General features: G+C 41.1%; 1 protein-coding gene across 1 annotated transcript in view; it reads left to right on the top strand.

The window, feature by feature from the left end:
- PCYT1B (phosphate cytidylyltransferase 1B, choline) overlaps positions 1-25,469 on the top strand; it is a 155,056-nt gene that overhangs the window by 29,549 nt on the left and 100,038 nt on the right. The window contains exon 2 of the mRNA XM_068269961.1: positions 8,018-8,077. The gene's annotated coding sequence lies outside the window, so the exon portion shown is untranslated. The remainder of the gene's footprint in view (positions 1-8,017; positions 8,078-25,469) is intronic.

Below are 25,469 nucleotides of genomic sequence, written 5' to 3' on the forward strand. Positions count from 1 at the left end.
CCTGAACATTTTATTGTTATTTTACTATCACTAAACCTAACCATATTTTCACGTGTGCTCTCTTTTTACCAATGAACCACCCCATCACCACCACTGATGCCTAGCCCTAACTGATCGCCCCACCGATGCCTAACCCTAACCTATCCCCACACTGATGCCTAACCCCAACTGATCTTCCCCCCACCGATGCCTTACTCTAACGGATCTTCCCCACCAATGTTTAACCCTAACCGACAACCACTCACACCGATGCCTAGCTCTAACCAACCCTGCCATCAATGCCAAACCCTAGCCGGACCTCCCCCCTGCACCACAGATGCCTAACCGCCACCCATGATGCCTTGCATTTTAATGGACAGCAAGTAGAGGGCCAGCACATACCACAAAGGTTGCATCTGAAATGACCAACAGCTCACATGTGCAGCACCTATAATACGCTATCTGCACACTTCACATTCAATTCAGATGCAAATCATATGCATAACTACTATTACTTACCATGCAAACTGGAAACTCAGGAATACAGGCTGGGAGCAGCTAACCTGGTAGTTACATACTAGCAAAATTATGAAAAGGGGGGAGGTTGCTCATCCCTAAAAACATGCTGCAATTGACTGGTTAATCGCTCAGGCATGCACCACCTCTATTAGGCTGAAAATGCATGCCCTGCGTCCAAAACAAATGCTACATTTATAATACTATGGAGGAACTTTGGCTTCCACTATAGTTTGCATGAAAAGTATAATATACTGGACACTTGCGCCACGGTGAGGAAGACCTCTGGGTAAGTGGCCTTACCTAAATTAACAACAACATATGTATAGCAGCTAAGCAAAAATGTGTAACATACATTTTAAGTTTCCTGTTTGCATGGTAAGTAATAGTAGTTATGCATATGATTTGCATCTGAATTGAATGCGAAGTGTACAGATAGCTTATTATAGGTGCTGCACATGTGAGCTGTTGGTCATTTCAGATGCAGCCTTTGTGGTATGCGCTGGCCCTCTCCTTGCTGTCCATTAAAATGTAAGTTACACATTTTTACTTAGCTGCTCCCAAGGTTATACAGTTGTTTTTTTAAGTTAGGTTAGGCCACTTGCCCGGAGGTCTGCCTCATCATGGCGCAAGTGTCCAGTATAGTATACTATAGTGGAAGCCAAAGTTCCTCCATAGTATAATAAATGTAGCATTTGTTTTGGACGCAGGGCATGCATTTTCAGCCTAATAGAGGTGGTGCATGCCTGAGCGATTAACCAGTCAATTGCAGCATGTTTTTAGGGATGCGCAACCTCCCCCCTTTTCGTAATCATGATGCCTTGCCAACTTTCTCACTGATGCCTAACCCTAGCCTACACCCCTTCCATGCCTAGCGCTATCTTTTCCCCCATAGGTGCCCATTTTATTATCCACAAAAGAGGGAAATTTAGGTGCCCGCAGCACCCGATAAAATAGTGTGCCCTGGAGCCGTCCGCTACGCAAAGTGAGGGCCCCCAAATTTTCATCTATTGCCAACAATAATATGGGCTATGGGGTGACTGAACCTCTTCGGTGCCTCTGTCACCCAAGTTTCTAATCAACTAATTTTTGTTGATAATTGTAACGATTGGTGTCAGCACGCAGAGAGAATCTGATTATTGGTGATCTGCAGTATCACCAAGAATGCAGATATATACCTGATTATTGATGATCTGCAGAATCACCGATAATACAGATATATTACTAACCTCTGGACACCTATGGGTATGTAAGTGTTTGGTGTAACAGTAGTACTTTGAGTAATGCACCTGCTGGGCAGGTGATATTAGGCAGTAAAGGAACACTGCTCTGAGAGCACAGGAACCTTCCAGCAGCCCGAGACTCTCTAAGGGGTGGAGTCAGGCTGGAGACAGGAAGGGCCAGAGAGTGAGTGACACCCGAAGGTGGATGTCATCTATCCGATCTGGAGACCATCTCTTAAGGGGAGAGATAGCTCTCGAGGTCGGACACGCCTGGTCGGTAACACACGAACAGATAAAGTACAAAGACAGAAGGCTGATTCGGTATCCAAGGCAAGCAGGGTCTGGCAACGGAATATCAGATATGCGAGGTACCGAATCAGAGGACAGAGGAGTAGTCAAGAAAGCAATAAGTCATAACAGATATCAAATAATGCCTAGTCTGGGTGTGAGGTCTGTGGTCTCTCCACCCTGGAACTAGTCTGATGTATAACAAAATGATCGCACAAGTTCCCTAGTCTTGGGTGCGAGGTCCGTGGTCTCAGCACCCTGGAACTAGTCTGATGTATAACACAAATGATAATACAGTTCCCTAGTCTGGGTGCGAGGTCTGTGGTCTTAGCACCCTGGAACTAGTCTGGAGTATAACACAAATGATAATACAGTTCCCTAGTCTGAGTGCGAGGTCCGTGGTCTCAGCACCCTGGAACTAGTCTGGAGCATAACACAAATGATAATACAGTTCCCTAGTCTGGGTGTGAGGTCCTTGGTCTCTACACCCTGGAACTAGCTTAAGCATAAACAGAATAACAGTTCAAGTAATCTGGCTCAGTGTGAATTCCCAGGTCCACCTGGTTCAAACACACTGTTGGATCTGACTAAGGTCTGAGTGCTTCCACGTAGTGTTCGCAACGGCAGACAACTTGCAACTGGCCAGCAGTAACTATATATGGAGTAGTGCTCTCCAGCACCACCCCTAATATCAACAAATAGTATCCTGCTCTGGAGTCAGCTGATCAGCGTGATCAGCTGACTCTCTCTGTCCAGTATAAGAATTCTGCCTCTCCGCGCGCGCGTATTCCTAAGGCCCGGTTCACATTAGCGTTCGCTATCAGGATTTTCCGGATCGGATCCGGAACGCATACTGTACAAACGGAACGTACGTTCCGCATAGCAATGTAATGTCTATGCGGACGTTCACACGCGTCCGTTCCGTACGTACCGGAGCCGGATCGGATCCGGACTCTTTTCCAACATGCGCTATTTTTTGGGTCCGGATCTCCGGCCCACGCATCCTGACCGGAGCCTGACAGCACCATCCGGAACACAGAAACCAATGGGAAACGGAAGGCACAGAACACACTGCCTACAAAAACCTGACGTTCTACCCCACTTCCTATGCGTATCCAAGCGGCCATTTCGGATGGGGACACATGGGCCAAGCATGTCTGGAGTGGAGCAGCAGTGACAGACGTGCTGGAGCTGTTTTGGCAGAATGTCGGAGGTGGAGGTGAGGCCTACAGCGGAGGAACCTGATTCTACAGGTGCACCAGATGCACCTTCTGCAGACCCCAACATTTTTTTATTTAATTTCGCTATTTTTTGCCCACGGATCCTGATGGCAGCCTAATGCATGCCTGATGCAAACGGACCGGATCCTGATCGGATCATGATCGGAACCGTACGGTTCCGATCAGGATCAGGTCCTGATCCGATCAGGATCCGATCAGGATCCGGTCCGTTTGCAAGGCAACACGCAAGTGTGAATGAGGCCTAAGCCTGTGTGCACTAACAGACTCAGCCACACCAGACACACGCTGCCGCGTGCAAACCGCCGCGCTGGATGCGGAACCAGCCGCCTTACTGTTGTTGCATGCGGTGGCTTTTCCACGTTCTGCCCTGCTACCAGACACACGCTTCCGCATGCAAACCACCGCATTGGACGCGGAATCAGCCGCCTCCTCAGTAGCACACGCGGCGGCTTTTCCGCGTTCTCTCACAATAATTGACATTAAAAAATACAAAAAAAAAAACAGTTTAGCACTAAAACTGCAGCATCACAACACAATATGGTATTTCATTGAAAGGTATATTCAGGTATGCTCATTGAAAGATGTTGTACTGCTGAGAACTGCAGCCTCCTCTTATGAGTATGAAAAACCAAATTGCATCATCAGAGATTCATTTCATTCCATGTTAACATGATACCAATTAGGTATTCAGCAGATATCCTTATAAACCCACCTTCCTTTTGTAATATTTACTTTTCTTATTTGTTGAATTATTGCAAGCTTTCTTGTCTTCACCACTTGTGGTATACAGTACAGCAGATTGGAAACGGAACATATTAACACAATGTCAAGAAGTGATTGTAGTGATTACAATGGTCATGTAAATGCATTACATGTACATTGCATGTTTACCATTTAAATTATAATGCATATGGAACAGACTTATTAAGTGAAACTAAGGTTAAATTGTATTATCTAAGACCAAATGGTACACTGACATTCATTGACAAAATAATTACCGTATGTAAACACTTATCAAGAAATGGAGAACAACACTAGGAAGGTCTTGCTGTGCTTGAAGTATGAATGCATGGATGGTTAAAATAGATGTAAATAACTGACTTAAAGTTCCAACCCAGCCCTCTGAAGGGATTAATTCATCAAACAGATAATTGCACAGAGACCTACCGTGTTTAACCAAATCACAGTACAAGTGTACATGCATATATTTTGACTTAAAAAGTACAGAGACAAGCTGTCTAAAAACAGGTTAAGATTAATGTATCAAGCATAAACAGGAATGTTGAAATCAGGTTGTGGCCTGACATGTTCCGCACCTAATGGTGCTTCCTCAGATGCTTGTTCCCAATGTCTCATGTTAGTTATGTTATGTCTCAAAAAGCAGACCATTTAGTTTAATTAATATACAGTTATGAGAAATTATAAAATACAGCATATGTCAATCCTAAGGTTTTGCATGAGGACCAATGTCCATGTATGCCTGGAGCCTGTATATGTACAAAAGTCTTCACCTTGAATATCCTTTAAATACAGTACAACCTCAGATGAGCAAAAATACATAACACGTTACACCCTGCACCCATAACATAACACCCAATAGGAACTAAGAGTATAACAGCCAGGTGTTGCTAATCATTTGCACCCAATTGACTGATCCTCAGGGTGCATGACCACCACTATAAAAACAAACAGTTTGGCAGTATGCTGGTCTTGAGCCTTCTAGTCTGTTAAACAATGCCAAGGAAGGAAGACATTAGTAATGATCTCAGAGAAGGCTATTTTCAAACATCATTTTACAGTGAGAATGATTATTCACAAGTGAAAAAAATTAATGAGTGTTGCCAATCTTCCCAGGAAGTCCCAGCAAGTTCACCAGAGAGGTCAGAAATTTCAGCACAGTATAGTTAGATAAACACTGAACAAGTTTGGCTTATTTGGTATGGATACCAGGAGAAAGACTCTTATCTTTAAAAAAAAATATGGCAGCACAGCTTTAGTCTGCACAGTTGCATCATTAGGTTGACTTTGAATTCTTCTGTAAAATAAAGTATTTCAGAGTCAAATAGCAGACCATGGCTCATATGCAATAAACTTTTTCTCTTGAGTTTTCTCCTAGGTGATATTTTCAAACTTGTTTATAAAATGCTTTTTAAAACCACTCAACACAAATGCGCATGTGTTCCAGGGCCAATAGGCTACAAGCAGATATAACATTAGGTTCACCTTCTCTCAATTCAGTATATATATATGTCAATCAGAGAGGAATGATGCTCCAATTATTGCATAAAGTTCATACAAAAAGCACTCCACATGAAGTTCATAATAAATGACACTCCACAGGTTGAATCCAATGCAGAGAAACAGGAGCTAGATCTTAATCCTCAGACTTCAGGTGGGACATCAATATGATCTTTACTGATACTAAGGACCTCCACCACACCCTTTTGTGTGAGACTCACCGGATTCCAAGACCCCCTAGGGCCTGTAGACACATTGGGACCGTTATACGGGTGGTCCGGGTTGGAACCTGGAGACAGTAGTGAAGATGCACGAGTTGGAGGTGGGCAACCTGGGACTTCCTAAAGTCTGAGGATTGAGATCTAACTCCTGTTTCTCTGCATTGGATTCAACCTGTGGAGTGTTATTTTTATGAACTTTATGCAAAAATTGGAGCCCCATACCCCTCTGATTGACATATAAAATGCTTTTTAACCACTTCCCTACCACTGTTTTTTTTCCTTTTCAAGACCAGAGTAATTTTCACATCACACACCTCCCATTCATTCACCAATAACTTTATCACTACTTATCACACTGAAATGATCTATATAATTTTTTTTTTTTTTCGGGACAAACTAGGCTTTCTTTGGGCAGTACTCTTTGCTAAGAATTATTTTATTTTATATGCATTTTACAAGGAAGAAGAAGAAGAAAATTGCAAAAATTCATCATCTCTCAGCTTTTAGTCATTGGAGTTTAAAAATAAATAATCTACAATGTAACATTGTAGATATAACACACATTTTATTTTCCCATTTGTCCCGGTTATCACAACTTTTAAATTGTGTCCCTAGTACAATGTACCTGTATATACTCCAGTATAAGCCGACCCGAGTATACGCCGACCCCCAAACTTTTACCTTAAACAACTGGAAAAATTGATTGTCCTGAGTATAAACCAGGGACAGGAAATGCCACAACCACACCACTTGCAACCACAACTGGCCACAACCATAGCAACATAAAGTTAGCAAACAGCAATAATACCAGCAGGCTGCTGGTGCCCAAATTCTCTTCTTAGCACATTATTTGCTATACCTTTGTAATATTACCACCATCTCTGACTGGCTGAATACCAGGTTAGTATATAGTGGAGCTAATCTTTGCCTGACCCCCCCCCCCTCCTTTACACGAGTTTCTCACCCCCTACAGACCTCAGTGATTCGTGCAGAGCATTCACTGAAGCCAAAGTGCCTTGTCCCCATCCTGTGTCCCCCACCAAAAACATGTGGAATAATGTTCTAGATATAATGTATGAGACAACCGCTGATCTCTTTGGCTATAATCTATGCCTCTTAGCGCTCTGAGTGCCTCCTCGTCTCCTGCCACGTATTCAAGCTGATTCTGATGCAACATATGTGAGCGCCGAGCGATGCGTGCATTTGTGTCCCTCGCCATGTGTTCCGGCTAATTTTGATACAATGTGTGTGTGCGCCACATGCATATTTGCATTCCCCTGAGTCTTCCTCCCCCCCCCCCCCCCTCTTACATGAGTTTCTCACCCCCTACAGACCTCAGTGATTCGTGCATAGCATTCACTGAAGCCAAAGTGCCTTGTCCCCCTCCTGTGTTCCCCACCAAAAACATGTGAAATAATGTTCTAGATATAATGTATGAGACCACCGTTGATCTCTTTGGCTATAATCTATGCCTCTTAGTGCTCTGACTCCTACATCCAGCGTGGTCCAAGGAGTGAACGCTGCAAGGGACCACATAACGATTGCACTGGTAAGAACACACCGCTTCGCTCTGGCTTGGAGGAGTGACTCAGGGGAATACACAGATGCACGTGGTGTGCATATACATTGTACCAGAATCAGTCGGAACACATGACGGGGGACACAGATTAATGCGGCACTCGCCATTCACATACATTGTATCAGAATCAGCCGGGGACACATGCGGGGAAAAAGGAGGCACTCGGGGCACTAAGGGGACATAGATGATATGCACTTGAGGGGTAGTGACTAGAGGATAAGCCGAGACCCCCACCTTTGGTCTACTTTGTTGGACCCAAAATCTCGGCTTATACTAGAGTATATACGGTATGTCGATAACATTTTATTTGGAAATAAAGGTGATTTTATTTTCTGTTTAGTGTTTTTTTTTATACTATAAAAATAATTACAAACCTTTATTTACAAAAGCAATAGTAATATACCTTCATGACATACATACTAAAAAAGTCCCTAAGGTAACTATTTATGTAGTATTTTCTTTTCAAATGATGTAATTTTTTTTACAAGTGTTTTATTTTGTTAGCTACAGTGGGGTGCGGAAGTTTGGGCAACCTTGTTAATCGTCATGATTTTCCTGTATAAATCATTGGTTGTTACGATAAAAAATGTCAGTTAAATATATTGTATAGGAGACACACACAGTGATATTTGAGAAGTGAAATGAAGTTTATTGGATTTACAGAAAGTGTGCAATAACTGTTTAAACAAAATTAGGCAGGTGCATAAAGAAATATAAATCTTTCTTTTGCAGAAATTACAGCCTCTGAACACTTCCTGTAGGTTCCAATGAGAGTCTGGATTCTGGTTGAAGGTATTTTGGACTATTACTCTTTACAAAACATCTCTAGTTCATTCAGGTTACGATGGCCATTCCAGAATGTTGTATTTGTTCTGCTGAATTAATGCCTTAGTGGATTTTGAGCAGTGTTTAGGGTCCTTGTCTTGTTAAAAGATCCAGCACCAGCACAGCTTCAGCTTTATGCAGGAGAACAGAGGCGCCAAAAGGATAAAAGGAAGCTAAATGAGCTTAAAATCCAAAATCTTGGTAAATAGAGGAGGTAGTGGTGGACTTACCTCCTCCAAGTAGACACACAACGACTGTAGTAAAGACAATCAATATATTTTATTTATGAACTCCAAATATGCAACGCATTTCGCAGGTTTGATCCTGCTTCATCAGGCAATAACAACGGAGCAATAGCTGTAAACAGAGATAATTGGCTCATAACCCATGTGTAGTCATACAGTCATTAAAGGGACTCCGAGCAGTGCAGAAACTATGGAAAGATGCCTATCATTTTAAAGCTCTGTTTCTCCTCTTTCCAATGATATATAAATCGCAGCCCTACGCCTTTTCGTTTTCGCGATTTTCGCTATTGAAATTGCCGCGGCCGTAATTTCAATCGCAAAAATAGAGAAAACTAAAAGGCGTAGGGCGACGATTTAGGTGTCGCCAGAAAGAGGAGAAAGAGAGCTTTAAAATGATATCCATCTTTCCATAGTTACATTGTATTACACAGGACAACACTTTCCCCAGTGTCAGCAGCTCCATTCAGCAGAATGGAGCTGCTGACTTTAGGAAAAAATCGCCCTGTGTAATACAATGTAACTATGGAAAGATGGATATCATTTTAAAGCTCTCTTTCTCCTCTTTCTGACGACCCCTAAATCGTCGCCCTACGCCTTTTAGTTTTCTCTATTTTCGCGATTGAAATCGCGGCCATGGCAATTTCAATCGCGAAAATCGCGAAAACTAAAAGGCGTAGGGCTGCGGTTTATATATCATTGGAAAGAGGAGAAAGAGAGCTTTAAAATGATACGCATCTTTCCATAGTTTCTGCACTGCTTGGAGTCCCTTTAAATTGTATAAAAATAAAATATATATAAAAACTTATAACTATAAATAAATATCAAACAGAGGTGAAATGGGTATTAAAAAGTGGGGGTGATAGGAATAAAGACAGTGGAAAAGGTAATTGTGAGCAGTGGTGAGCAAAACTGTTAATATTCTTTTCGCATAAAATCTTGCAAAAATAATGTTTAATTCAAATTTCAAGTAAACAATTTTGGGAAAAAATGTCCTGTTAACTTGCGCGGTTTTTGCGTACATTGCACATTTCCACGAAAAAAACACCGATCTTTAGGGCTAGAATAAAAATTATTGTTTTAGCCGTTTTGCACTAAAATATAGTTTTATATATTTTCACAATAAAATATTGATCTCGTGTATTTTTGCGCTAAAAGCAAAGAATGTAAAAAGTTCAAGATAAACCTTGAATCAAAAACCGAATTCTCAATGCAAAAAATTCACAAGCAATGGAGAAAAAAAAAGGGTATCATAAGGAAAGGAAAGCTGGGACTTACCATATGTGGTCAGTAGAAGAGCCAGGCACCTCTGTGAGGGCTCTCTTCCAGGAGTGCTCATTTATACTACTTTGGGGTTTGATTGACCAATCACAGTGGCAAGTTCTGTGGCAATGTATTGATTGTTCAAGAACTGTGAAAACCTATGGATAGATAGACAACAATATGGTTTTTTATATCATTTTTAGATGTTTTTATATATATTTTTATAGTATGCGTTAATATTCTTTAATTATCTTATTATTGTACATGTATCTCATCATTTTTACCTGTCTTTCAGGTACTTATTTTATCTGTTCAAGTAATATGTAATTGTTATGCTCTGCTATGCATTTTTTCATACAATCACCTATATGCATATATCACAATCCACCCCTAGATGGCACTGCATTACTAAAATGAACTTGCCCTTACTCTTGCCCTATTCCAAAATGGCACCAGCAACTGCCACTTGCATCTGCACATGTGCAGAATGACTCAGCACATTTACCAAGCACTGTGATTGGTCAATCAACCCCCAAAGTAGTATAAATGAGCACTCCTGAAAGAGAGCCCTCACAGAGGTGCCTGGCTCTTCTACTGACCACATATGGTAAGTCCTAGCTTTCCTTTCCTTATAATACCTTCATTTTTTTTCCATTGCTTGTGAATTTTTTGCAGTGAGAATTCGGTTTTTGATTTAAGGTTTATCTTGGACTTTCTACATTCTTTTGTTTTACACAATATTTTATTGTGAAAACATATAAAACTATATTTTAGTGCAAAACGTCTAAAATAATAATTTTTATTCTAGCCCTAAAGATCAGTGTTTTTTTTTTTTGTGGTAATGTGCAATGTATGCAAAAACCCCGAAAGTTAACAGGAATTTTTTTCCCAAAATTGTTTACTTGAAACTTGAATTAAACATTATTTTTGCAAGATTTTATGCGAAAAGAATATTAACAGTTTTGCTCATCACTGCTCACAATTACCTTTTCCACTGTTTTTATCCCTATTACCCCCCACTTTTTAATACCTATTTCACCTCTGTTTGATATTTACTTATAGTTATAAGTTTTTATATATATTTTATTTTTATACAATTTAATGACTATATGACTACACATGGGTTATGAGCTAATTATCTCTGTTTACAGCTATTGCTCCATTGTTATTGCCTGATGAAGCGGGATCAAACCTGCGAAACGCGTTGCATATTTGGAGTTCATAAATAAAATATATTGACTGTCTTTACTACAGTCGTTGTGTGTCTACTTGGAGGAGGTAAGTCCACCACTACCTCCTCTATTTACCAAGAATTTGGTTTTTAAGCGCATTTAGCTTCCTTTTATCCTTTTGGCGCCTCTGTTCTCCTGCATAATATTGAGTCCACCCTGGGTGAAGGGTTGAACCCCTTTTTTCTCATCTACAGAGAGCGACTTCTTATTCCTGAATGGGGTCAGGAAAATCTCCCCACCTGCCTTTACAGTGGTTGCCTAATGGTAACCCTGGTTTGTGAGTATTAATATTTACTCTATCTAGTAACCATTTACCAGTACATATTACACTATTGGGGCTCTTGGTGTGCCTTGTTTTTACAGCTTCAGCTTTGTCACTGATTCCTAGACATTGGTCTCTAGAATCTGCTGATACTGAGTGGAATCCATGTGTCCCTCAACTTTGACAAGATTCCCAGTCCCTGCACTGGCCACACAGCCCCACAGCATGATGGAATAACCACCATATTTTACTGTAGGTAGCAGGGGTTTTTCTTGGAATGCTGTGTTATTTTTCCTCCATGCATAACACCCCTTGTTATTCCCAAATAACTAAATTTTAGTTTCATCAGTCCGCAAGTCTCCCTAACACTGCTATTGCCTTTAGAGCGTGTCCTAGTGGCTGCAGCTCTGGCGCTTTGAGTCTGCCAGGAGAAAAGCACAATATAAATGTTATTTGTCTTGTCTTCTGCAGCAAGATGAGGTTGTTCCTATTGGGTGGCTGTTTGTGCTGTGGGCGGAGAAAAGGCTTCCTTCGCATTACTCTCGCATACAGCATCTCCTTGTGTAAAGTGTGCCAACTGGTTGAACGATGCACAATGACTCCACAGTGACTGGATGGTTTAATGGTTAAGGGCTCTGCCTCTGACACAGGAGACCAGGGTTAGAATCTCGGCTCTGCCTGTTCAGTAAGCCCGCACCTATGCAGTAGGGAGACCTTAGGCAAGTCTCCCTAACACTGCTACTGCCTATAGAGCGCGTCCTTGTGGCTGCAGTTCTGGCGCTTTGAGTCCGCCAGGAGAAAAGTGCGATATAAATGTTATTTGTCTTGTCATCTGCAGCAAGATGATGTATGTGTCTCCTATATGATGCTGGTCTGTGGGTTGACTCTGACTGTTATCACCATTCGTCGCTTCTGTTTATCCAAGGTTTTTCTTGGTCTGCCATTTTGAGCCTTAACTTGAACTGAGCCTGTAGTCTTCCATTTTCTCAATATGTTCCTAACTGTGGAAACAGACAGCTGAAATCTCCGAGACAGCTTTCTGTATCCTTCCCCTAAACCAGGATGGTGAACAATCTTTGTCTTTAGGTCATTTGAGAGTTGTTTTGAGACCCCCATGTTGCTACTCTTCAGAATACATTAAAAGAGGAGGGAAACTTTCAATTGACCCCCTTAAATACTGTTTCTCATAATTGGATTCACCTGTGTATGTAGGTCAGGGGTCACTGAGCTTACAAAGCCAATTTGAGTTCCAATAATTAGTTCCCAAATGTATGCACTTGCCTAATTTTATGTAAACAATTATTGCACACTTTCTGTCAATCCAATAAACGTCTTTTCACTCAAATATCACTGTATGTGTCTCCTATATGATATATTTAACTGATATTTTTTGTTGTAACAACCAACGATTTATACAGGAAAATCATGATAATTCACAAGGTTGCCCATACGTTCGCATCCCACTGTATGGGGTAGGGGTGGAGGGGGTTAAAAAATAATAAATATTTATTAAAATTTTGAATATAAAAGTGTATTTGCATGTATTTTACTTTTTGGCCACAAGCTGGCACTACACTTAGTTCCATCCACAGTAGACAGAAAGTAGTGTGTTGGTGTAACAGTTTGCTAGTTATTCTCAAGCCTTGCCCTTTTTTTTTTTTTTTTTTAATGTTTTATTGATATTCCTGAGCAGTAGAAGTCATATAATCGTATAGCATAAAAAGGAAAATGCACAAGCCACACCTAAGTATTGTTTTAACAGTAAAATCCCCTCCCCCCCATAGCAACACAATTAAAACATCCCTCACCCTCTCCCTCCCCTTCATGCATCTCTCTGCATTGTTACCGTTGGCCAGACTGTCTATTAGGGCAAAGTCTGCATGTTACACAATGTGCCACTTATGGTAAGTCTTCAATAAAGTACCAAGTGGTTAGTCTGAAATTGCCCATTAGCAGTCTCCATTCCTGACTGGTCATGTGGTGCTGTACATAAGGTCTCCATACTGCAAAGAATGTTTTAGTTCTTTTTTCTTGGGCTTGCAGGGTGTTTATTTTTTCCGTGGTGAAGATATGTGTAAGCTCCACATTGACCATATTCACTGTAGGTAAGGATACGTCCAACCACTTAGTCAAGATGATTTTCCTTGCCACAGCCAGAATTATATGAAGTCAGATCTGATATCAAGACCTGCATCATTGTAGTGAAATAAATACCACTCTGTTCAAATGTATAGACTTAGCACAGATTCCATTGGCATATTGCATAACGTTTTCCCAAAAGACAGAGATGGGTGGGCACATCCAAATGTAATGTAAAAGATTTGCCTCTGGCAACCCACATTTTGGACAAAAAGGTCTATAATGTAGGGGCGGCACTCTGTGCATAATATTAAAGGCATACTTTGCCTTGTAAACCAACAGCAGATGGGAGGTCCTCCATCTTTCACTTCACTTGTCTCAATATATTATAGCCTTTAATGATTTTCAGACCTATAGTGTCATCCCCCAAATCTTTCACCCATGCCTTACCCACCAGGTTTGACTGTGTGCTCTCAAGCCCTTATATAATTCAGATAGAGTTCTGGGATTCCAGCACAGATCAGTAAGATAATCAAGTGCTGTAGGTGGTGCAATATACTCTTAATGTCATGTGCCAAAGGCTTTACATAGGGACTTCAACTGGGGATGTGTAAAAACTCTCTTCCCTGCAAACCACATTTTGCTCGACCTTCCTCAAATGTAAGCCATCTCCCTTGTCCCATATCATAAACATTTCCCAACTTCGCCTCACCATCCATATCTCACTAAGCAAAACTTTTTGATGGCAACTTGGCATAAATTGTGGGTTTCCCAATAATGGCATGTACTTTGAAACCAGACAAGGTATGCGTAGCTTTTTTCCTCACCACCCTCTAATCTAGAATGATGCTTTTAAAAATGCCATGCTGCGCAAGTCTTGGCACGATATTCTTAACACTCTTCACAAGCAATAATTCCAGCGGTGATCATGGTTGCACTTCTCTATCTCTTCCTCTAGCAATATTATAGTCCCTAAAATGTGGCAGTCCCAGTCCCCCTAAGTCCTTAGAAAGATGTAATTTAGACAAAGCCTTGTTTCTTTACTGCCATGGCTTATATACTTTGAGATAAGGACTAGCAAAAACCTAAACAAGTTGTACTCAGTAAATGGCTCTGTAATTCAAAGCTATATTTGTTCTATAAACAAGCTAATCTGAATCACAAATGTAGAAAAGACAGAGCGCTCAACAGATATTTCTTATACATGCATTGCTAATGACTAACACTTTAAATAAACGTCCGCCTTTTGAGCATAAAATAATGTCCGTAATAACAAATACAGTTGGTTTCTCCAGTATAACCCCACTTGTATGCGTAATGTCCACAGCCTTGCATCAATCCACAAAGTGGTAACACTATACGCTCACCAGAAAATAAGCCAATCCTCTCAGATCAGCAGAAAGCGCTTTTGGCCTTGCCAGCAAACTTTTCTTCCTCCACTCTCCAAAGTGTGTCAGGGTTCCACCATAAATAAAAGATATAAAACACAGCAACAATAGTGTAATATCATCTGGTCAGTATTCCACCCAGTGCAACATTACGCCAATAGTGTCACCCAGCGTGCCTCCACCACACAGACACACCAAGCGCTCACCAGATGCACGGGCCGACCCGCAACAGACCAGCAATGCAGCGTGTTATAACAGCTCAAATCCAATTTCCTGGCAGGTATATCTCCTAGGACTCAAACACAGTCGACCATAGCGTAATTCCGTTTTATTGTTTGCTTCATAAAAAGTAGTGCACTTACATTTAAGTAGATAAAATGCGCATATAAAATCAGTATCATAAAGTCCTCCAGCGTCTCAACAGCTCCTTCGGCCACGCCCTACTAGTTTCGTCCAATCGACTCATCAGGGGCTTGGCCTATCAGAGCTGGGAGACGCTATAAGTATCCTCCCCGTCTGTCACATGTTCAGTTTACCATTAACTCACATGATCGGCTGTTTAAGCTGTATTCATTCGCCGCTGCCGCTGCCACTCATCCAGGCAGCTAATCTAAATAGTCATTCCCCTTTCGAATAATCTGTTCCTATTGGGACCCCAGCGCCAGCCTATACATAGCCTAAATGCCCATTTTGTAGGGACTACATTACCCAAATGCCTCAGGAGTGTGGCGCGGCCATCTTAATATGTGAAAAACGGACTACAGGGACAAGAATGTCCCAATTTACCGTATGTGCCCATACAGTTGGAATAAATCAGTATAAACTATTCATGGCTCCGGGTCTGAATAAAACTGCCTATTACGAATTTTAAACATGAATAATAAAAAAATAAAAATATTAAATTAAAATTAAATTAGATTAATACTTATCTTAACTTTCTGCCCACCCAGCGGTGGGAATCCTATCACTACAGGTAATACATACGTCACAATATATATAAAGAGTGCCAACCTGGGATCCACTATGCCCCAAGGTGACACAGGGACAAAGAAGGGGGAAAAAAATGTGTAGAAAAGAACCACCTACAAATATGGAAATTCTGTTCCAATACAGATATATATAGCAGCTCATGAAGTCAGCCACCACAGTTAACACTTTCATAATATTTGTATACCATTGATCATCTAAGTTCCCACCCAAAATAACCATAACACCAACACATAAATGCCCAATGGCACATCAATTTCTTAAAAATATATATATAAATGACACCCTACTTATGGTCTCCAAACTATGTGGTCAGACACAGCTTAGAGGCCTTACCTATGGTCTCCAAGCTATGTAGTCAGACATCACACACTCCCCATAACACTAACATTACACCAAGATTTACTAATACACCATGTTTCTACTACCCCCATCCCTAGTGATGTTTTCAGTCATCTGATATGAAACAATTTATGTCAAGTTCCACGTTCAAACCACCAGGTGTTAGGGTTTTTAAGTCATAAATCCATCTGGTTTCAAATTTTGAGATCTCTCTAATTTTATGGCAGCCCCTCCACTTGGTAGTGAGTTTTTGTACTCCACAGAATTTTAGAAGGCCCGGATCCCTATTATGTTTTTCCAAGAAATGTTTAGAGACACTATGCCCCCCAAATCCCCTAGCTATATTATTAATATGCTCCCCCACTCTCTTCTTTAATGTCCTTTTAGTGCGGCCCACATATTGTAGGCCGCACGGACACCACAATAAATAAACTACATGAGTGCTGCTACAGTGGATGAATTCTCTAATTTTATAGCTCCTGCCTGTTTGTGAGGAAACTACCTCCTTCATTCTTATACCCTGTGCCCTTTCACAGGTTACACATTGATGGCATGGATAGAAACCCATATTCCCCCATGCATCAGTTTTGTTCTTAATTGATGGGCCATCTATATATGTTTTGACCAACTTTTGTTGTAAATTTTTTGCCCGTCTGTACACAAATTTCGGTCTTTCCGGTATTGTTCTTCCCAAAATAGGGTCATTTCTTAAAAGACACCAATGTTTTCTGTAGATCCTCTCAACCTGTTTATACTGTGAATTATAATCCATCATGACCGCATAATCAAAGGCACTGGACCTGCCATTAAAGTCCCCCTTATTCTGTAAAAATCGATCTCTCTGTGTGTTCAAAACTCCAGCCGATATCTGTTCTAGATACTCTCTATTGTATCCCTTCTCCACAAAACGCTCTATGAGCATTTCTGCTTGTATGATATAGTCTGTCTCAGTGCTACAATTTCTCCGAATTCTACTTAGTTGACCTTTAGGGATGTTTTGCATCCAGTGTGGATGATGGCAGCTTCGTGTGGGGATGTATGAATTCCTGTCAGTTTTTTTAAAGAATGTTTTTGTCCCCAATATACCACTCCTTTTCATCACCACCACATCCAAAAATTCAATTTCATCTGGACTACATTTCATTGTCAATTCAATCCCCAAATCATTATCATTGATCCATTGTATATACTGCCCCAACTGTTCTCTATTCCCACTCCAAATCCAAAACAGGTCGTCTATAAAACGTCTCCAGTTGGAAACCCTGCTGCTTTCCTGCATTCTTAAGATCTTTCTTTCCCATTGGTCCATAAAGATATTGGCCACACTTGGGGCAAATTTTGCCCCCATAGCACATCCGACAGCCTGCACATAATATGTACCATTGTACCAAAAATAATTATGTGTCAAACAAAATTTCAACAGTTGCAAAATAAACCCAATCTGATCATCCCCTATTTGGCCATATTCAGTCAAGGCCTCTCTGACAGCCTCCAGTGCCTTTCCATGCGGAATAATGGTATACAGCGCCGTTACATCCGCCGTCACAAGAATATCTCCATCATCAATTTTTAAACCATTAATCACCTGTAAAAAGTTTTTGGTGTCCCTTAACAAATACGGTAAAGATCCAACCACTGGCTGCAAAAAAGTATCCACATACTCACCTATTCTTTGACTCAGTGACCCTATACCACTAACTATAGGGCGTCCGGGTGGGCTTGTCTGACTCTTGTGAATTTTTGGATTAATATATATAACTGGAATCCGTGGGGCATCCACCATTAAATATCGGAACTCAGCATCATTCAGGATTTCCTTCTCCAACCCCCCTCTTAATAGCTTCCTCAACTCCTCCATATACTCCCTGGTGGGGTCTCCCCTTAATTTTCTGTAAGTGACTTGGTCATCAAGAATGTTGTCCATTTCCTGCGTATACTGGTCACGGTGCATAATAACCACCCCTCCCCCTTTATCAGCTGGCCTTATCAGGATTTCCTTTCTTTCACTCAGTTCTCTTATGAGGTGATTTTCAGCCTTATAATTGTTTGTATGTAATTCTTCAATATCCCTAAGTACCATATTCTTAAAACTCACTACCGTGCTGTTCTTAGACATATCAGGTGGATTGAACGTGGACCGATTTTTTAACGTGGTGTGTACATATTGTGAGCCAATCCCTCCCCTATTGCTCCTGCTGGTGGGTCCCTCTTTCGCCAGGAAGTACTTTTTAATGTTCATCTTCCGCACAAACTTATGAGTATCAATATAAACACCAAACTTGTTGACACCCTGTTGTGGTGCATATTTTAAACCTTTATCAAGAATTTTCATTTCTCCTCTGGTTAGCGGTATTCCACTGATGTTAAAAATGCCTTTCCCATTTATCTCCTTCTTTTCAGATCTCCCCCCTCTTCTTCCTCGTCTGCATCTCTTTTTCGTGTATTCCTCATTAAATAATCTGTTTCCTTCCATCTTCCCTCTTCCCCCCTTCTGTTCCCTAAAAAATGGTGGTGGGTTACTTCATCGACTTCTCGTTCCAGGGGTTCATATCTGTTATATGTGAGCAATCCTTCTCTTTTCTCCCTTTCCTCCCAGCTGCCCTTGGCCGGTGGTTTCCTATATGGGCTGTGGGGTCTTGTACGTGGTAAATTGCTAAAGGATTCCCCACTATATCCCCCTTGGGGTCCCCTGCCTCCTCTAAACCCTCTGCCTCTATTGTATCGGGGAATTTCCCACTTATCATCTCTATTTGATCTGAACTCTCTTCTATTAGGTGAGTCATACATACCTCTCCCTTGATAGGGTCCTCTAGCAGGTCTCCTGGGTATTGCACCTCTCTCCCACTGAGCATCAGGCATTACATGCGCCCCCTCTCCTTCATACATGGGGTTTTGAACTACACTCCTATAAAACTGGAGACGTTTTATAGACGACCTGTTTTGGATTTGGAGTGGGAATAGAGAACAGTTGGGGCAGTATATACAATGGATCAATGATAATGATTTGGGGATTGAATTGACAATGAAATGTAGTCCAGATGAAATTGAATTTTTGGATGTGGTGGTGATGAAAAGGAGTGGTATATTGGGGACAAAAACATTCTTTAAAAAAACTGACAGGAATTCATACATCCCCACACGAAGCTGCCATCATCCACACTGGATGCAAAACATCCCTAAAGGTCAACTAAGTAGAATTCGGAGAAATTGTAGCACTGAGACAGACTATATCATACAAGCAGAAATGCTCATAGAGCGTTTTGTGGAGAAGGGATACAATAGAGAGTATCTAGAACAGATATCGGCTGGAGTTTTGAACACACAGAGAGATCGATTTTTACAGAATAAGGGGGACTTTAATGGCAGGTCCAGTGCCTTTGATTATGCGGTCATGATGGATTATAATTCACAGTATAAACAGGTTGAGAGGATCTACAGAAAACATTGGTGTCTTTTAAGAAATGACCCTATTTTGGGAAGAACAATACCGGAAAGACCGAAATTTGTGTACAGACGGGCAAAAAATTTACAACAAAAGTTGGTCAAAACATATATAGATGGCCCATCAATTAAGAACAAAACTGATGCATGGGGGAATATGGGTTTCTATCCATGCCATCAATGTGTAACCTGTGAAAGGGCACAGGGTATAAGAATGAAGGAGGTAGTTTCCTCACAAACAGGCAGGAGCTATAAAATTAGAGAATTCATCCACTGTAGCAGCACTCATGTAGTTTATTTATTGTGGTGTCCGTGCGGCCTACAATATGTGGGCCGCACTAAAAGGACATTAAAGAAGAGAGTGGGGGAGCATATTAATAATATAGCTAGGGGATTTGGGGGGCATGGTGTCTCTAAACATTTCTTGGAAAAACATAATAGGGATCCGGGCCTTCTAAAATTCTGTGGAGTACAAAAACTCACTACCAAGTGGAGGGGCTGCCATAAAATTAGAGAGATCTCAAAATTTGAAACCAGATGGATTTATGACTTAAAAACCCTAACACCTGGTGGTTTGAACGTGGAACTTGACATAAATTGTTTCATATCAGATGACTGAAAACATCACTAGGGATGGGGGTAGTAGAAACATGGTGTATTAGTAAATCTTGGTGTAATGTTAGTGTTATGGGGAGTGTGTGATGTCTGACTACATAGCTTGGAGACCATAGGTAAGGCCTCTAAGCTGTGTCTGACCACATAGTTTGGAGACCATAAGTAGGGTGTCATTTATATATATATTTTTAAGAAATTGATGTTATGGAAAGTGCCATTGGGCATTTATGTGTTGGTGTTATGGTTATTTTGGGTGGGACCTTAGATGATCAATGGTATACAAATATTATGAAAGTGTTAACTGTGGTGGCTGACTTCATGAGCTGCTATATATATCTGTATTGGAACAGAATTTCCATATTTGTAGGTGGTTCTTTTCTACACATTTTTTTCCCCCTTCTTTGTCCCTGTGTCACCTTGGGGCATAGTGGATCCCAGGTTGGCACTCTTTATATATATTGTGACGTATGTATTACCTGTAGTGATAGGATTCCCACCGCTGGGTGGGCAGAAAGTTGAGATAGGTATTAATCTAATTTAATTTTAATTTAATATTTTTATTTTTTTATTATTCATGTTTAAAATTCGTAATAGTCAGTTTTATTCAGACCCAGAGCCATGAATAGTTTATACTGATTTATTCCAACTGTATGGGCACATACGGTAAATTGGGACATTCTTGTCCCTGTAGTCCGTTTTTCACATATTAAGATGGCCGCGCCACACTCCTGAGGCATTTGGGTAATGTAGTCCCTACAAAATGGGCGTTTAGGCTATGTATAGGCTGGCGCTGGGGTCCCAATAGGAACAGATTATTCGAAAGGGGAATGACTATTTAGATTAGCTGCCTGGATGAGTGGCAGCGGCAGCGGCGAATGAATACAGCTTAAACAGCCGATCATGTGAGTTAATGGTAAACTGAACATGTGACAGACGGGGAGGATACTTATAGCGTCTCCCAGCTCTGATAGGCCAAGCCCCTGATGAGTCGATTGGACGAAAATAGTAGGGCGTGGCCGAAGGAGCTGTTGAGACGCTGGAGGACTTTATGATACTGATTTTATATGCGCATTTTATCTACTTAAATGTAAGTGCACTACTTTTTATGAAGCAAACAATAAAACGGAATTACGCTATGGTCGACTGTGTTTGAGTCCTAGGAGATATACCTGCCAGGAAATTGGATTTGAGCTGTTATAACACGCTGCATTGCTGGTCTGTTGCGGGTCGGCCCGTGCATCTGGTGAGCGCTTGGTGTGTCTGTGTGGTGGAGGCACGCTGGGTGACACTATTGGCGTAATGTTGCACTGGGTGGAATACTGACCAGATGATATTACACTATTGTTGCTGTGTTTTATATCTTTTATTTATGGTGGAACCCTGACACACTTTGGAGAGTGGAGGAAGAAAAGTTTGCTGGCAAGGCCAAAAGCGCTTTCTGCTGATCTGAGAGGATTGGCTTATTTTCTGGTGAGCGTATAGTGTTACCACTTTGTGGATTGATGCAAGGCTGTGGACATTACGCATACAAGTGGGGTTATACTGGAGAAACCAACTGTATTTGTTATTACGGACATTATTTTATGCTCAAAAGGCGGACGTTTATTTAAAGTGTTAGTCATTAGCAATGCATGTATAAGAAATATCTGTTGAGCGCTCTGTCTTTTCTACATTTGTGATATCTTTGAGGTGTAACACACACTTTTTATGCAGATAGCGACCCAGATTTGAGAATAATTTTATTCATAGGCATTTTTGAAACCTCCAGGTGCTAATAAGGGTTAAGCAGTGAGGAGCGCACAGGTATTTGAATATTGATATTAACTAGAGTGTGTTATAAACCAGTGCGGCAAACTCATGATGGAAGTATTTGAACTCAGAAATAGAGGAATTATAGATCTGGATAAGGTTTTTGTTAAAGAGCCAGATCCCAACCAGCAAAGCACGGATGGTCTGTTTAGGACATTACAACACCTGATGATTAAGGAGACTAATGCCTGGTGGGATCTGGCTAGCTTAAAAAAGCAGGCTACTGAAGGTATAATCCCCAGGAGATTTAGGTGGGATATCCTACCTAATGATGGTGAGGAAAATGATGATAATGATAGAGAGCTGGGTGAGTTCCTGAATAATTGCGGGATCAATCTCCTAAAAATATTAGCTAAGAGAAAGCAAAACCGGCTTGATAGGCTGGGGAGGGAAATTGAGGCCATCAAAACCAAATTGGAACCTTTTAAGGAAGATGAGGATATTAAGAGCTGTGCAGCATTATTAAGTAAGGTTGTGCAGAAATGTGAAAAAGAGGTGTGTGAGATTAGAACTAATCGATTCCAGAATGACTGGCAGGAATATAAAAAGAAAACTGCTTACAAATGGCAAGTAGAACAGAATAAAAGGAAAAGGAAAGAGGAGGAGACTCAAAGGTCAAGTGAAAATCAATTAGAAGACCATGGAAGTGATCATAGGAGTGTAGTTCAAAACCCCATGTATGAAGGAGAGGGGGCGCATGTAATGCCTGATGCTCAGTGGGAGAGAGGTGCAATACCCAGGAGACCTGCTAGAGGACCCTATCAAGGGAGAGGTATGTATGACTCACCTAATAGAAGAGAGTTCAGATCAAATAGAGATGATAAGTGGGAAATTCCCCGATACAATAGAGGCAGAGGGTTTAGAGGAGGCAGGGGACCCCAAGGGGGATATAGTGGGGAATCCTTTAGCAATTTACCACGTACAAGACCCCACAGCCCATATAGGAAACCACCGGCCAAGGGCAGCTGGGAGGAAAGGGAGAAAAGAGAAGGATTGCTCACATATAACAGATATGAACCCCTGGAACGAGAAGTCGATGAAGTAACCCACCACCATTTTTTAGGGAACAGAAGGGGGGAAGAGGGAAGATGGGAGGAAACAGATTATTTAATGAGGAATACACGAAAAAGAGATGCAGACGAGGAAGAAGAGGGGGGAGATCTGAAAAGAAGGAGATAAATGGGAAAGGCATTTTTAACATCAGTGGAATACCGCTAACCAGAGGAGAAATGAAAATTCTTGATAAAGGTTTAAAATATGCACCACAACAGGGTGTCAACAAGTTTGGTGTTTATATTGATACTCATAAGTTTGTGCGGAAGATGAACATTAAAAAGTACTTCCTGGCGAAAGAGGGACCCACCAGCAGGAGCAATAGGGGAGGGATTGGCTCACAATATGTACACACCACGTTAAAAAATCGGTCCACGTTCAATCCACCTGATATGTCTAAGAACAGCACGGTAGTGAGTTTTAAGAATATGGTACTTAGGGATATTGAAGAATTACATACAAACAATTATAAGGCTGAAAATCACCTCATAAGAGAACTGAGTGAAAGAAAGGAAATCCTGATAAGGCCAGCTGATAAAGGGGGAGGGGTGGTTATTATGCACCGTGACCAGTATACGCAGGAAATGGACAACATTCTTGATGACCAAGTCACTTACAGAAAATTAAGGGGAGACCCCACCAGGGAGTATATGGAGGAGTTGAGGAAGCTATTAAGAGGGGGGTTGGAGAAGGAAATCCTGAATGATGCTGAGTTCCGATATTTAATGGTGGATGCCCCACGGATTCCAGTTATATATATTAATCCAAAAATTCACAAGAGTCAGACAAGCCCACCCGGACGCCCTATAGTTAGTGGTATAGGGTCACTGAGTCAAAGAATAGGTGAGTATGTGGATACTTTTTTGCAGCCAGTGGTTGGATCTTTACCGTATTTGTTAAGGGACACCAAAAACTTTTTACAGGTGATTAATGGTTTAAAAATTGATGATGGAGATATTCTTGTGACGGCGGATGTAACGGCGCTGTATACCATTATTCCGCATGGAAAGGCACTGGAGGCTGTCAGAGAGGCCTTGACTGAATATGGCCAAATAGGGGATGATCAGATTGGGTTTATTTTGCAACTGTTGAAATTTTGTTTGACACATAATTATTTTTGGTACAATGGTACATATTATGTGCAGGCTGTCGGATGTGCTATGGGGGCAAAATTTGCCCCAAGTGTGGCCAATATCTTTATGGACCAATGGGAAAGAAAGATCTTAAGAATGCAGGAAAGCAGCAGGGTTTCCAACTGGAGACGTTTTATAGACGACCTGTTTTGGATTTGGAGTGGGAATAGAGAACAGTTGGGGCAGTATATACAATGGATCAATGATAATGATTTGGGGATTGAATTGACAATGAAATGTAGTCCAGATGAAATTGAATTTTTGGATGTGGTGGTGATGAAAAGGAGTGGTATATTGGGGACAAAAACATTCTTTAAAAAAACTGACAGGAATTCATACATCCCCACACGAAGCTGCCATCATCCACACTGGATGCAAAACATCCCTAAAGGTCAACTAAGTAGAATTCGGAGAAATTGTAGCACTGAGACAGACTATATCATACAAGCAGAAATGCTCATAGAGCGTTTTGTGGAGAAGGGATACAATAGAGAGTATCTAGAACAGATATCGGCTGGAGTTTTGAACACACAGAGAGATCGATTTTTACAGAATAAGGGGGACTTTAATGGCAGGTCCAGTGCCTTTGATTATGCGGTCATGATGGATTATAATTCACAGTATAAACAGGTTGAGAGGATCTACAGAAAACATTGGTGTCTTTTAAGAAATGACCCTATTTTGGGAAGAACAATACCGGAAAGACCGAAATTTGTGTACAGACGGGCAAAAAATTTACAACAAAAGTTGGTCAAAACATATATAGATGGCCCATCAATTAAGAACAAAACTGATGCATGGGGGAATATGGGTTTCTATCCATGCCATCAATGTGTAACCTGTGAAAGGGCACAGGGTATAAGAATGAAGGAGGTAGTTTCCTCACAAACAGGCAGGAGCTATAAAATTAGAGAATTCATCCACTGTAGCAGCACTCATGTAGTTTATTTATTGTGGTGTCCGTGCGGCCTACAATATGTGGGCCGCACTAAAAGGACATTAAAGAAGAGAGTGGGGGAGCATATTAATAATATAGCTAGGGGATTTGGGGGGCATAGTGTCTCTAAACATTTCTTGGAAAAACATAATAGGGATCCGGGCCTTCTAAAATTCTGTGGAGTACAAAAACTCACTACCAAGTGGAGGGGCTGCCATAAAATTAGAGAGATCTCAAAATTTGAAACCAGATGGATTTATGACTTAAAAACCCTAACACCTGGTGGTTTGAACGTGGAACTTGACATAAATTGTTTCATATCAGATGACTGAAAACATCACTAGGGATGGGGGTAGTAGAAACATGGTGTATTAGTAAATCTTGGTGTAATGTTAGTGTTATGGGGAGTGTGTGATGTCTGACTACATAGCTTGGAGACCATAGGTAAGGCCTCTAAGCTGTGTCTGACCACATAGTTTGGAGACCATAAGTAGGGTGTCATTTATATATATATTTTTAAGAAATTGATGTTATGGAAAGTGCCATTGGGCATTTATGTGTTGGTGTTATGGTTAT

This window comes from Hyperolius riggenbachi, chromosome 2 (assembly GCF_040937935.1).
Source record: "Hyperolius riggenbachi isolate aHypRig1 chromosome 2, aHypRig1.pri, whole genome shotgun sequence".
NCBI classification, from domain to species: Eukaryota; Metazoa; Chordata; class Amphibia; order Anura; family Hyperoliidae; genus Hyperolius; species Hyperolius riggenbachi.